The sequence below is a fragment of the Gorilla gorilla genome, chromosome 9 (genome assembly GCF_029281585.2).
Source record: "Gorilla gorilla gorilla isolate KB3781 chromosome 9, NHGRI_mGorGor1-v2.1_pri, whole genome shotgun sequence".
NCBI classification, from domain to species: Eukaryota; Metazoa; Chordata; class Mammalia; order Primates; family Hominidae; genus Gorilla; species Gorilla gorilla.
In genome coordinates, this window is record NC_073233.2 from 126,385,379 (window position 1) to 126,399,491 (window position 14,113).

Sequence of the window (14,113 nt, forward strand, 5' to 3'; positions counted from 1 at the left end):
ACAGTATGTTCTTCACTAGATCTACATGTGGCATGCTAGAGAAAATGCTATCTTTTATTAAGAAAAAGGAATCTTAAGTCCTTTACCTGGACCCAGATGGCTTCATTGATCATATCAGTATGAGGTTACGCAGACAAAGGGCTATTTTTGTTGTTGTTATTGTCATTTCATTGGTTGTTGAAGAAGGCCTGGGAGAAGGAAGTACAGGATCTTTTATGGCATGCATTAAATAAAGCTGGAGGCCTGCACTCTTATACCTGAGTGGGTGGTTTTATGGCCTAATTCTCTAATTGCTGGCATTTATGACAGTGTGGATGCTACTGGCCCTGTGGCTGAGGTAGATTATGCTGGGAATAGGGAGGAAAAAGGGGTCCTTTTGTTAGCCTTTTCATTTTCCCCCTCAATAAAGTCTCTGCAAAAACCCTGAGGAAATACAGAGACCCTTGGACTGAGGGAATGACTTCCCATAAAACAGTTCTTTATGTTTTTAAAATGATGAGCCGCTTTTCTTGACCTATCCAAAGAAATCCATACCACCACTGTTAAATATTTCAATGAGTTTTTTACCTTGTCAGGTTACACACCAGGGGAGGCCAACCATGAGACTGTAGCTGCTGCCAAACATTCGCTTCTAAAGACTTAAGACATTTGAAAGAAGAATTTTGTTACGTGATTTGTAATTGTTGTGGATGATATAAATCCCCTTGAAGGATTAGTCCAAAACTTCTAAGAGGCCAAGCTTGGTTTAACTTTTAGATGTTGAATTGAATGTATTGCCCTAATGAGTTTTAGTTTTAAGGAAACAACAAAGATATAAGAGTTAGTTGGCAGTTTTGTGTGCAGTGTATGAAAATTCCCCTTCCCTTGAAATGAGTAGTTGTTTTTCTATTTGACAAATAGACTGAAGGGATTTCCCCAGATATCTTACCTTCAATTATTGCTGCAGCAGTACCCTGTGAAGTACCAGTGGGTAGCATCAGTCCAGTAGCATTTATTTCAGGAGCTGGAGTTTCTTCCATATATAGTATTTTATCCATTTTCTTGCATTTCTGGTTTTGTGTTTTGTTGGGATGTTTAGGTATAGATGTTTTGATGTCTTTCAGCAACAAAAGATATGAATCTTTCTAACATTCATACTGTTTTAGAGAGATCCACTTGTATTATCTATGCTTTGCTGAAGCATCATTGTTTCATTCTTATTTTACAGCATCAATGTAATGGTAGCTTTCTGTCTTGAATTAGGAGAGTGATATTACTTGTGAGAAGGGTTTTGGAGAATAGTTTTTTCTTTAGGCTGTCCTTTATACTATCTCAGTTCTAAACACTAGGGAAAAGTTAATTCTTATCTCTAATAAATATCCTACACCTAGAGAAATAAATATTTACACATGCCCATATTCAACTTCTGTCCATCCATGAGGATTGACCACTTCTTAGATCAAACACAAACATTGTCCCTAGATTATTGCCTTTAATTATAAGCAGTAAAACCTTGTGGATAACATCTCTTTAAGCTTAGCTAATGAGGAAATCCTTTTGTAATCTCTTTGGCTAGGATTTTTTATTTGTGCATATACAAATACCTTTACAGAAGAAAGGGAGAATCTCATAATCTAATCTGTAGTGGTGTGAGATCGTTTAGCACAGTAATTAAGAGTTGTTAAGACCATGGGCTCTGGATTTAAACTGCCTGAGTTCAAATCTAAGCTCAGCCATCTTGAAAAAGTTTTTTTTGTGTTTTGTTTGGTTTGTTTGAGACAGGATCTTGCTCTGTTGCCTAGGCTAGAGTGTAATGGCACAAACATTTCATTTCAGCCTCAACCTCCAGGGCTCAAGCAATCCTCTTGTCTCAGCCTCCTAAGTAGCTGGGACTACAGGCATGCACCACCACACTCAGCTAATTGTTTTATTTGTTGTAGAGATGGGAGTCTCACCATGTTGCCCAGGTTGGTCTTGAACTCCTGGCCTCAAATGGTCCCCCTACCTCAGCCTCCCAAAGTGTTGGGATTACAAATGTGAGGCACTGCACCCAACCAGAAAAGTTTTTGAACCTCTCCATACCTCTGTTTCTTCATTTGTAACTGAGAGGTACTCATGCTTCATAGTCTCATTGTGAGGCTTAAGTGAGATCATGCATGTAAGCACTTAGCACTTTGCCTGGCACATAGGAAGCCCTAATTGTTAGAACCAAGAGATTGAAAGGAGAGCAGGGTTATAATCTTTTTTTTTCATCAAAATAACTGGTTTTTATTACATTAAGTTATACCTGTATATGTATGCATACATACCTATTTGAGTGCTATAATCTTAGAATGTTCTTGATATTAGTCTGAGTGTCAAGTTCTTCTATAAACTAGGTGGAACCAAATTGAAGGCCAGCCACCAGTCTTGGTAACAACATTAGTGTCCAACTAAAGCATATTAAAGATAAGGCAAAAAAGAAGAAAGAGAACAAGATGGTAAATAGGCAAGTAAGATACCAAGGAACACAGTGCCTCCATGAGTTGCTAATTATCAGGCCAAGGCAGCTATAATGGGGTTGCTACCTGTTGTCTCTATAACTAGTGTTCCTGACATTTTTATGAGGAGAGCACTTGGTCGTTCCTTATAACAGCTCTGAGGCTCTTCAGGGTTCTTGGGCTCCAGGTTCAGACCCATTAGTCTATACTTGGTGACATTTGTTGTTAAGTGTCAGCTTGAGGAGAATGAGTGCTGGTCTACAGAGATCAATGCAAGTAACCATTTAATTATAGAAGAAATGCTGAATTGTAGGTTGCAGTTTCTGGGGGTTGGAACTTGAGCAGAATGGTCAAAAGCAGATTAGAGTTTAAGAATAACTAGTAAAGAGTAGTGTGTTTAAGGAGGAAAAGTACAGTTTTGGGCCGGGCGCAGTGGCTCACGCCTATAATCCCAGCACTTTGGGAGGCCAAGGCGGGAAGATTGCCTGAGGTCAGGAGTTCGAGACCAGCCTGGCTAACATGGTGAAACCCTGTCTCTACTAAAAATACAAAAATTAGCTGGGTGTGGTGGTGTGCGCCTGTATTCCCAGCTACTCGGGAGGCTGAGGCAGGAGAATTGCCTGAACCCAGGAGGTGGAGGTTGCAGTAAGCTGAGATTCCGCCACTACACTCCAGCCTGGGCGACAGAGCAAGACTCTGTCTCCAAAAAAAAAGAAAGAAAAAAAGAAAAGTACAGTTTTGCTGTACTCTCTTTAAAAAGATTTGCAGGCCGGGTGGGGTGGCTCAGTCCTGTAATCCCAACACTTTGGAAGGCCGAGGCAGGCAGATCACTTGAGGTCAGGAGTTTGAGACCAGCCTGGCCAACATGGTAGAACCCTGTCTCTACTTAAAATACAATAATTAGCTACATGTGGTGGTGCACACCTGCAGTCCCAGCTACTTGGGAGGCTGAGGCATGAGAATCGCTTGAACCCGGGAGGCAGAGGTTGCAGTGAGCCGAGATCACACCACTGCATTCCAGCCTGGAGGATAGAGTGAGACTGTGTCTCAAAAGAAAGAAAAGAAAAGATTTGCTAACATACTCAGTACACCATCAGAAACCATCAATACACCTCAGAAACTGAGGCACAGACAAGTTAAATAGTTTTCCTTAAGTTATATGGCTAGTAAGTGGCAGGGCTAGAATTTAAATCTGAACCTACATCTGTTTGAAAGTTGATTCTTGCTCTCTACACTGTGCTGTCTTTAAGTCCTTTCTCTTCCCACTCACATCCAATCAATTTCTGAGTCTTGTCCATTATATTATTGTAGTGTTTCTTTCATCTGTCCCTGCTGTTCTGTTCCTGCTGTCCTAGTTTAAATTTCCATTACTTTTGGATAGTTTATTGTGGTAATCTTCTCATTGGTCTTCCCACCTATCCGTTCACCCTACACAGTGCTTCACAATATGATGGTTTTCTTAAATACAGATCAGAGTATGTCACTTTATTCCTAAAATTCTTTGGCTTCTCACTGAATATGAAATAAAATTTAAGATTCTCAGCCCTGCATGATCTTGCTAGCCTGTATTTCTAAATTTTGAACTGTGTCTCCTGAGTGTACATTGTTACTGCTTCAACCACATTGGACTACTGAACTATTAGGTGTTCTCCACAGTCTTTGTTTATCTGCCTTTGTACCTTTGCTAAAGCCTCTCCTTTGCCTTAAAGTCTTCCCCATTTTGACCTGTCTTGGGCTTATTATTCGTCTCCCATGGTTCAACTCAGATCCCCAGATCCTAACTCTTCCATGAAGTTTTCACAGATTGTACTGCTAGTTGAAACTGAACTTCTTTCCTGTTTTCTTTTTGTGTTTTGTATGTTATCCTTGAAAAATTTAACCCAGTATACCTTATGTCGTGGTACTTTTGAAATGTGTCTGTCTTTGTCCCATTAGATAGTGACTCCCTTAAGACACGGGCCATTTCTAAGTCATCATTTATGTTTTATGTTTTTTATAATGGTGACTTTTTATATAGTATTTGTTGAATTGAAAATTTGATGTCCATACAACTTTTAGGAATACTTTGCTGGGACACATTACATAAACTAGGAGAATTTAAGACTACGAACAGAATATTTGGACTAATCATTAAGAAATACTAATTTAAGTATGGCAGAGGAAAGCACAGGCGCCATGATGCGACATTTTTGTAAAGGTATTGATTGGGGTTTTGAAAGCGATGTTAAGGTATCCTGATGGGATGGCATTATCTTTTATGTAGATAATCCTTAGCACTGATCATCCCCTTACTTGAGTGTTGTTTCCATTTCTAGGTTCCTCAACTTAAAAGGGATGAGGAGACCTTGGAGACGGTTCTGAGGAGACTCAAAAGATGATTATATGATTGGAAGTCAGTCCTATGAGGAAAGGTTGAGAGAATGAAAGGTTAAGAGGCAACTTAATAACTCTTCAAAAAACATGAATGGATCCATTATTAGGAATGGTAACCAGCGGTTTCCCAGCTCCACTGACAGCAGAATAAGTGAAAATAGGTTTAAACCGAAATCAGGAGTAGTTGTGTAAAGAACTTATTGGTAATGATGGTTGTCATTATAGTCATGGTAAAAAGGTTACCAAAATAATTTTATTATCTTCTCTGGAAGTATATTTTAAAAGTATAGTCCTGCCTACATATGTATAAAATGACCTCTTAAGCTACCTTTTCCTTCTGTGAATCAGTAAATAAATTCTTATTCAGCTCCTCGAAGCAATAATTACTTTCCAGTAGGAAGCTTCCAGAGAAATTTATTTAGGAAGTAATGGTTTTTGTAGTGGCTTTATAGGAGAATACAAATTTTTAAGTGGAGCTAAGAGAGAAATCTTAAACATCAAGAGAAACCAAGGAAAACAGTAGGTGTGGTATCAATATAGGAAACAAATAAGTATTTGTAGCTTTTACGTCCATTTTCAGTTGTCATTTAAAGAGGTATAGTTCAGAATAGCTCTTGTTAAGGCTGTCACTGCTTGTGGATACATTATAACAAATGCTTATAAATCATTTCCAAACTAATAGAAGTTTGCTTCATGTTAGTTAGTATTATAAAAGCCTCTGACCCTTGGCTTTTGAGGCTGTGTAGAGGGCTTGCATCACTCAGAATGAAACCTTTTTAGATATGTTGGGTTGCAGAAAGCATTTCCTGTACAGTCAGAATGAAAACTTGAATTGGGATTATTCATATAGATTACCAAAAGTCTGGGCAGAGCTGATATTACCACCAGCCAGTTTTCCTACTAACTCTTAACTCCAAAACCTTCATTGGGTTATTGAAGCTTTAGGACTTTTGAATTTCCTACTGGAATTGTGTATGAATTCCTTCTTTCAAGTGAACTGATACTAGATTTATTTAAGATTAGGTATATATCTTAAGTATTTTTTAAGTGGCATATAATAAATGGTCTCTACTTTTAACCAGTCTCATAAAATGCCTGGAGTTCATAGGTGAAGCTGGATTGTTGCAGGAATTCTGCAATTGTTGGCAAAGCAAAGGGCAGTTTGACTCCTTAATTATAAAGTTGGATGTCATTTGAGAAACTCTGGGAATTGGAAGTAGAGCAAATTCATACTTTCCCTATAACTTTTAATTGCTTGTCATACATTCAGAAAACAAGAGATATAAAATTCGTAAAACTGCTTGTATAAATTCAGAAAACGGGATTATAAAAGCAAAGACAAATTGTCTTACGATTCTTTGTTCTACTTGAGAGATTCAAGTGTTGGAGCAATAAAAAATACCAGGGACTTTCTTTTTTTTAATAGGTTAATGCCACCTAATGTGGGCTTCTCAGAATGTGATGGCAAACTTCCAAATATGATGTGGGAGCCAAAAGAGACCAACTGGTTTTACAAAATATTAAGAACACAAAATTTCCCAACTCATATATTTGAATATTCCTAAAAAATAATAAGTCAAAATTGTGTTGGTGGGCTGGGCACAGTGGCTCACAGCTGTAATACCAGCACTGTGGGAGGCTGAGGTGGGAGGATTGCTTAAGGCCAGGAGTTCAAGACTAGCCTGGGCAACTTGGTAAGACCTGATCTCTACAAAATAAAAATTTTAAATTTAAAAAATTAAAAAAAAAAATTAGCCAAGCATGGTGGCCTGGCGCCTTGTAGTCCCAGCTACTCAGGAAGCTGTGATGGGAGGATTGCTTGAGCCCAATTGGTCGAGGCTGCAGTGAGCCATGATCATGACACTGCACTCCAGCCTGGGCAACAGAGTGAGACTCCATCTCAAAAAAAAAAAAAGAGAGAAAAAAAATTGTATTGGCCAACTTGGAGGCTTCAGTGTTATTTTGCCAAGAAGAATGTTCACTTTTGTCATCTAATTTTACACTGCTCCTTCAGCAAACTGACGTTACGGAGAGATAACCCTGTTTACCTTTAGAAAGAAGGAAGTTGTGGATTCCTCAGTGTTACTCCCATTACTATTGGTCATTCAACAGCCCATCTTCCCAGAAGGAAAGATGTAACCTGACTTTTGCACCAGGATAAGAACAACAAACGGAAGAAAAAAACTGAGTTTTATAGTAGAAGTTTGTAGTTGAATGAGCATGTAGCTCAAAATGAAGTTAACCACTTAAACTTGTCATATGGGGGACCAAAATTTCTTATAATAAAAAGAACTATATCTGAAAATAAAGTTGGTGTTTGTTTAATTTTTCTAGCCTATTCAAATCAATCTGGTCATTTATGGTACTTTCCTGTTAGAGAAAAATAAACCCTGTGATTGTGATGCTTAACTTAATTTTCTACAGTGAATCAGTTAAGTGGGCTTATTTTTTCTGCTTTAGCAAGTAGATAAACCAGTTCAGACCTGGAACCTGAGGATTCTGGAAATACACCTTTCTTGAGTTTTTTTTTTGTTTGTTTGTTTGTTTTAAAGATTCTGCAGAATAATTTGGGACATTGCCAGGAATCAGAATAGTTTACTGTCTGAAGTAGTGCATTCATTTTGCTGTTTTTTTGTTTTTAAGACAGATAAGCTACTTTATGACTACCTCTTTTTCTGAAGCAGGGTGGGTGGAGTTCACCTGTCTCATTTGCTTTGCTGTTTTCAGCATCTTTGCTGCTTATTCTTGTTGACATGGAGTGGGGATGAGGGGTACTGCCTATTTCTCTAGTTACAAAGTGAGTAGCATTTGTGTTTCTTAGGTGACAGTTGCTAGGTAGAATTGAATTAAATATTTGAAAACTGGACTTCATTCTTGTGTGGGTGAAATTTTTACCTTCTGTTGTTATTGAAGAACAGAGAATTATTGTCTTAGCGCTCTTTAATCCCAAGTGACCTTTTTGTGTTAACATTTCTCAATATCAGGCAGAGATCATATTTAAACAGTTTCAATCTCTTCCTATCTGTTATGCATTCAAATAATCATTGTTCTCTTGATGCACCAATAACCAGAGAGAATCTGCCCTTGTTCCTGCCCCTGACAATCTGTTCACAAGAGAATATGATGTCAGTTCAATAACAGCATACATTTCTTGACTGGTTGAATTTCATTAACTATTTTGGCTTAAGAAGTTTGCCCCTTGATGTCTGTGTATTTGACTGTGCCTGGGTATATTATACTTTTCTTACTGATTGAGCAGCATTATTTGTATATTCTGCTTTTGGAAATGATTTACAGGTGTCACTACATTTTTTTTCTACTACAAATAATGAAAAAGTACCTGCAAAGAGGCTCATCTTCCTAAAAATGGCTATCATAAATATTGCATTACAAAGTAAGAAATAGAAATTGAAAAATCGAATTCATTTATCAAAGAACATCTTTTATACTCTAGGTAGATGACCAGCTATTGGGGCTCTACCATTGGAGACGTCCCTTCCCTCATGAAACTTGCTATCTAATTCTTTTTTTTTTTTTTAGAGACAGGTTTTTGCTCTTCCACCCAGGCTGGAATGCAGTGGCACAAACACAGCTCACTGCAGCCTCAAACTCCTGGGCTCAAGGGATCCTCCTTCCTCAGCCTCCTGAGTAGCTGGGACCATAGGCTCACAACACCATGCCTGACTAATTTTTAATTTTCTTTTCTGTTCTCTTTTGAGATAGAGTCTTGCCCTGTCACCCAGGCTGGAGTGCAGTGGCGCAATTTCGGCTCACTGCAACCTCCACGTCCTGGGCTCGAGTGATTCTCGTGCCTCAGCCTCCTGAGTAGCTGAGACTACAGGCACATGCCACCACATCTGGCTAATTTTTTATGTTTTTATTAGAGACGGGGTTTCACCATGTTAGCCAGGCTGGTCTCAAACTCCTGACCTCAGGTGATCCACCCACCTCGGCCTCCCAAAGTGAATTTTTTTTTTTTTTTTTTTTGTAGAGATGGGGTCTCACCATCTTGTGTAGCTGGTCTCGAACTCCCGGGCTCAAGCAGTCGTCCTGCCTTGACCTCTCAAAGTGCTGGGATTATAGGTGTGACCCATCATGCCCAGCCTCTCATTCTTTTTAATGAGCTCAGCTTAAAATGTAGCAGGAATATAAGTATTCACATTTTTAATACTTTGCAAGATACTTTGGAAATTGATAATTTGAAGGTTGAAGCTCTCAGAACTAATGTTAACAGAATTGTCCTTGGGAGCAATTCAGCTATTCTTCATTTATGGATTTAGTGATTCTTGAGTCAGTTGTCTTACACCAAATGTAATACATGAATCAGGAGGGTTTTTCTTTGTTTGCTTTTTGTTTTTTTAAGAGACGAGGTCTCACTATGTTACCTGTGCTGGAGGGCAGTGGCTGTTCACAGGCATAATCATCATGTATTACAGCCTTGAAATCCTGAGCTTAAGCGATTCTACTCCCTCAGCCTCCCAAATAGCTGAGACCATAGTGCACACAACTACGTCTGGCTCTGAATCAGGAGATTTTAAATGTTCTCAAAGTATGTAATAGCTTTTTCAGTCAGGCATGGTGGCTTACACCTGTAATGCCAGCACTTTGGGAGGCCAAAGAGGAAGGACTGCATGAGCTCAGGAGTTCAAGACAGTCTGAACAACATAGTGAGACCCCTTCTCTACAACAGAATAAGAATAACCAGGCATGGTGGTGAGCACTGTAGTCCCAGCTCCTTAGGAGACTGAGATGGGAGCATCACTTAAGCCCAGGAATAGGAGGCTGCAGTGAGGTATGATCATACCACTGCACTCCAGCCTGGGTGACAGAATAAGACCCTGTCTCAAAAAACAAAACTTTTTCCCTCCTGTTAAAATGGAACTTAGATGTGACTACATGCTCTGCTGCCTTCTACCATCAAAGAAGTGCCCCCTTCTTTTTTTTTTTCTTTTCTTTTTTTTTTTTTTTTTTGAGATGGAGTTTCACTCTGCTGCCCAGGCTGGAGTGCAGTGGCGCCATCTCGGCTCACAGCAACCTCCGCCTCCTGGGTTCAAGCGATTGTTCTGCCTCAGCCTCCCGAGTAGCTGGGATTACAGGCGCCCACCACCACACCCTGCTAATTTTTGTATTTTTAGTAGAGATGGGGTTTCACCATATTGGCCAGGCTGGTCTCGAACTCCTGACCTCGTGATCTGCCCACCTCGGCCTCCCAAAGTGCTGGGATTGCAGGCGTGAGCCACTGTGCCTGGCCGAAGTGCCCCCTTCTATCTAAGGCCAACCTCTCCATTTGAGCTCTGGATCCCATCTCCTCTCATCTAGTCAGGGTTGTACCTGCAGTTATCTCATCTCTCCTGCTGCATAGGTAATTTCTCTCTCACAACTAGATTGGTCCCATCACCATATAAAACTATCTGCCTTAATATAATCCTTTAAAAAAACGCTTGACCCCACATCTACCTCTAGCTGCTACCTGATTCTTTTTTCCCTTTTCACAGCAAAACTCCTTGAAAGTGCTGTGTGTAACTGCTATTTCTACTTTCTCACCTTTCATTCTTTCCTCAACTACTCCAGTTGGGCTTTTATCCCCATGATGCCTCTGAAATAGCTTTTATCAAGGTTCTCAAGGAGCTCTATTTTACCAGATTGAATAGATAATTCTCAGTTCTCATCTTGTTAAACCCTTTGGCAGCATTTGAACCAGCTGACCACTCCCTTCTTGGATTTTTTTTTTTTAACATTGTACTCACCTGTTTTTCTTCTTAACTCATTGGCTGTTAATTTTCAGTATTCTGTATGGCTTCCCTCCTCTGCTTAACTCTCCTGAATGAGGTTCCCAGGAGTCTACTTTTCACTGCCTTCTCTGTCTACACACTCTTCCTAGGTCATCTCATCCAGGCCTCATCTATACGCTGAGAACTAAGAAATCTTTTTCTCTAACACTGACTACTTCTCAGAGTTCCAGGCTTGTATAGCCTGCTGCCTATTTGATATTTCCATTTGACTAATATTTACTGAGTGTTTATTGTGGGCCAGGCTATATTCTGAGCACTTCACATGAATTATCTCACCTAACCTTCATGACCATTGTCTGAAATATCACTACTATTCCCATTTCATAGGCAAGGAAACACATATACATTGAAGCACTTGGATGCCTAATAGATATCTCTTACTTAACCATATCTAAAAAGTCTTGACTTTCTTCCTCAAACCTTTTCCATTCCCAGTCTCTTTGTTTCTTAATTATTCCACCAAAAATCCAGTTGCTCAGGCCTAAGAGGTAGGAGTTATCGTCGATTTATCTATTTTATTCACATCCCACATCTATCCCATCAGCAAATTCTGTCTGTATTACATCCAAAATAAGCCCTAAATTCAACTACCTCTCAACAACTTTGCTACCAAAACCTCAGACTCTCCCATTATAGTCTCTTGGTTGGACTTGCTTGTGTTATTACTTCACTAAAGTTTGTTCCTCACATAGCAACAGTAAACTCTGGTATCAAATCCTATTTCTTCACTTTAAACCTATCTGTGTCTCCCCACACTGCTAGGATAAGTCCAGATTCCTTACTATGGCCAACAAAGCCACACGTAATCTGGCCTCTGGTCAAGCCTACTTCTCGAGCATTGTCTCTTCTCATCTCATCCATTCTGCTATATAGCCACGCTAGCCTTTTTCTGTCTGTCATGCATGCTGTGCCTGTTGCTGTCTTGGGGCCTTTGCACTTGCTCTTAGGCTAGAACACTACTCCACCAAGGTCTTTATATGTCTGACTTTTTCTCATTTAGGCCTAACCAGGTTTGGCAAGTTTTTTTCTGCAAAGGGCCAGATGGCCTCTGTTGAAACTACTCCACTCTGTTGTTGTAAGTGCAAAAGCAACCATGGGCAGCAATACAGATGCTCCCCAACTTACGATAGGGCTACATCCTGAAAAACCCATACATCAAAAATATCATAAGTCAAAGATGCGTTTAATACACTTACAAGCTCATCGTAAAGTCAAAAATTGTAAGTCAGACCATTGTAAGTCAGGGACTGTCTGTCCATCAACAACTGAACGTGGCCATGTTCCAATACAATTTTATTTATGAACACTGAAATTTGAATTTCATATAGTTTTCATGTACACAAAATATTCTTTTGACTTTAAAAAAATGGTTAATTTTTTTTTTTAATTTTAACTCGCAGAACAATTGATGGTGGGCCAAATTCGGCCTGTGGCCCATAGTTTTCCAATCTTCAGTAAACTATTGCCTTAGAGAAGCCTTTCCTGTCTACCCTAGCGAATATAACCCCTCAGCTAACACCTCTCCACCCCCGACTCTTGTCAATTCTTGTTGTCCTAGTGTCTTTTTTCTTCTTAGAGACAGGGTTTCACTCTGTCACGCAGGTTGGAGCACAGTGGCTCAGTCAGTTCACTGCAACCTCAAACTCTTGGGCTCACATGAACCTCCTGCCTCAGCCTTCCTGGTAGCTAGGATTACAGGCGAGAGCCACCATGCCCAGCCCCTAGTGTCTTTTATTTATTTGTTATATGTTTATTTTCTGTCTCTCCATTAGATTGTAGCTTCATGGGGCAGGAATTTTGTTAGTTCTTTACATGTATCTTGAGAGTCAAACAGTACCTGGCAATACTCAGTAAATACTTATTGAATGATTGAGTGACAGTCATATTTGAATTATGCCTGTAGCCTGCTATCTGGTCCCCTTTTTTTAAGTCTTCTTACTCTAGTTCATTATATATACCATTTCCAGAATAAACTTCACAGTTAATGCCTTCTCTACATTTGAGAACCAATGGTAGCAGTCTGTATTCATTGCATTCGCTTTGACCATACCATACAAGAATTAACAAGGTTCTGATTATTTCATTTGTCTTCTATCTTGGCCCTACTGTGGCTACCCCTTTTCAGCTTAATCAGTTTTTACCAATCCTCCAATCCTTGCATCTGATTTTCTTCCCCCTCTCTGCCCCTTATTATTATTATTATTATTTTATTTTTATTTTTATTTTTTTTGAGGCAGGGTCTCACTCTGTTATCCAGGCTGGAGTTCAGTGGCGCAATCATGGTTCACTGCAACCTTGACCTCCTGGGCTCTGGTGATCCTCCCATCTCAGACTTCTGAGTAGTTGAGACTACAGGCACAAGCCACCACACCCAGCTAATTTTTGTGTTTTATTTTGTAGAGATGGGGTTTCACATTGTTGCCCAGGCTGGTCTTGAACTGCTGTCTCAAGCAAGCTGCCTGCCTCAGCCTCCCAAAGTGCTAGGATTACAGGCATGAGCCACTGTGCCCAGCCTTGGCTACATTTTTAATACATTTTTAATTTTTTTGTAGACAAGTCATCTCCCTTTGTTGCCCAGGCTGATCTCAAACTCCTGGAATATCCCACTGCCTCAGGCCCCCAAAGTGCTAGGATTATAGATGTGAGCCACTGCACCTGGCCTCTCCCTGTTACTGTTAATCAGCCATTGCTCATTACCTTCATGATCTATTTCCTTCCTTCAGAGCTGCATTCTTTAAAACTTTTAGGGCCATGCATGGTGGCTAATACCTGTAATCCCAGCACTTTGGGAGGATTGCTTGAGCTCAGGAGTTTCAGACCAGCCTGGGCAATATAGTGAGACCTCATCTCTACTAAAAACTTTAAAAATGAACCTTTTTTTTTTTTTGAGACAGAGTCTCACATTGTCACCTGGGCTGGAGTGCAATGGCGTGACCTTGGTTTACTGCAACCTCCGCCTCCTGGGCTCAAGCGATTCTCTTGCTTCAGCCTCCCAAGTAGCTGGGATTACAGGCACCTGCCACCACGCCCAGCTAATTTTTTGTGTTTTTAGTAGAGATGGGGTTTCACTATGTTGGCCAGGCTGGTCTCAAACTCCTGACCTCATGATTCGCCCACCTTGGCCTCCCAAAGTGCTGGGATTACAGGCATGAGCCACCGCGCCTGGCATGCCTGTATATTTCTAAGTATGTAGGTATTCCTCAGAGCTCTGCCATCTACCCTCCTTTTCTTTCAGTACTATATTCTTTCCCTGGGTGATTGAATTCATACACAGTTTCAGCATTCATATATTCATTGAGTCAGATGTGTTTTCTTCAGATCATTATACCCTTTAGACAACGTGGATAAACATTTCAAATTCAGATGTCTAAAATGATCTCTCTTCCCACTCCTTTAAACCTGTCTCCTTTCTGTGTTCCCAGTCTTGGTAAATACCACCATAAACCTAATCAACCTAAGCCAGACATCCGCAAGTGTTTTATTGATTCT

General features: G+C 40.0%; 1 protein-coding gene and 1 long non-coding RNA gene across 8 annotated transcripts in view; one reads left to right on the forward strand and one right to left on the reverse strand.

The window, feature by feature from the left end:
- The window catches only part of KMT2A (lysine methyltransferase 2A), a 90,586-nt gene that overhangs the window by 6,408 nt on the left and 70,065 nt on the right, over window positions 1-14,113 (forward strand). The gene's annotated exons all lie outside the window — the stretch shown is intronic.
- On the reverse strand, window positions 142-1,040 carry LOC129525305 (uncharacterized). Its single transcript, XR_008669513.1, has 3 exons — window positions 929-1,040; window positions 568-638; window positions 142-188 (listed from the first exon to the last, which is right to left on the reverse strand). It is a non-coding gene; the product is annotated as an uncharacterized lncRNA (long non-coding RNA).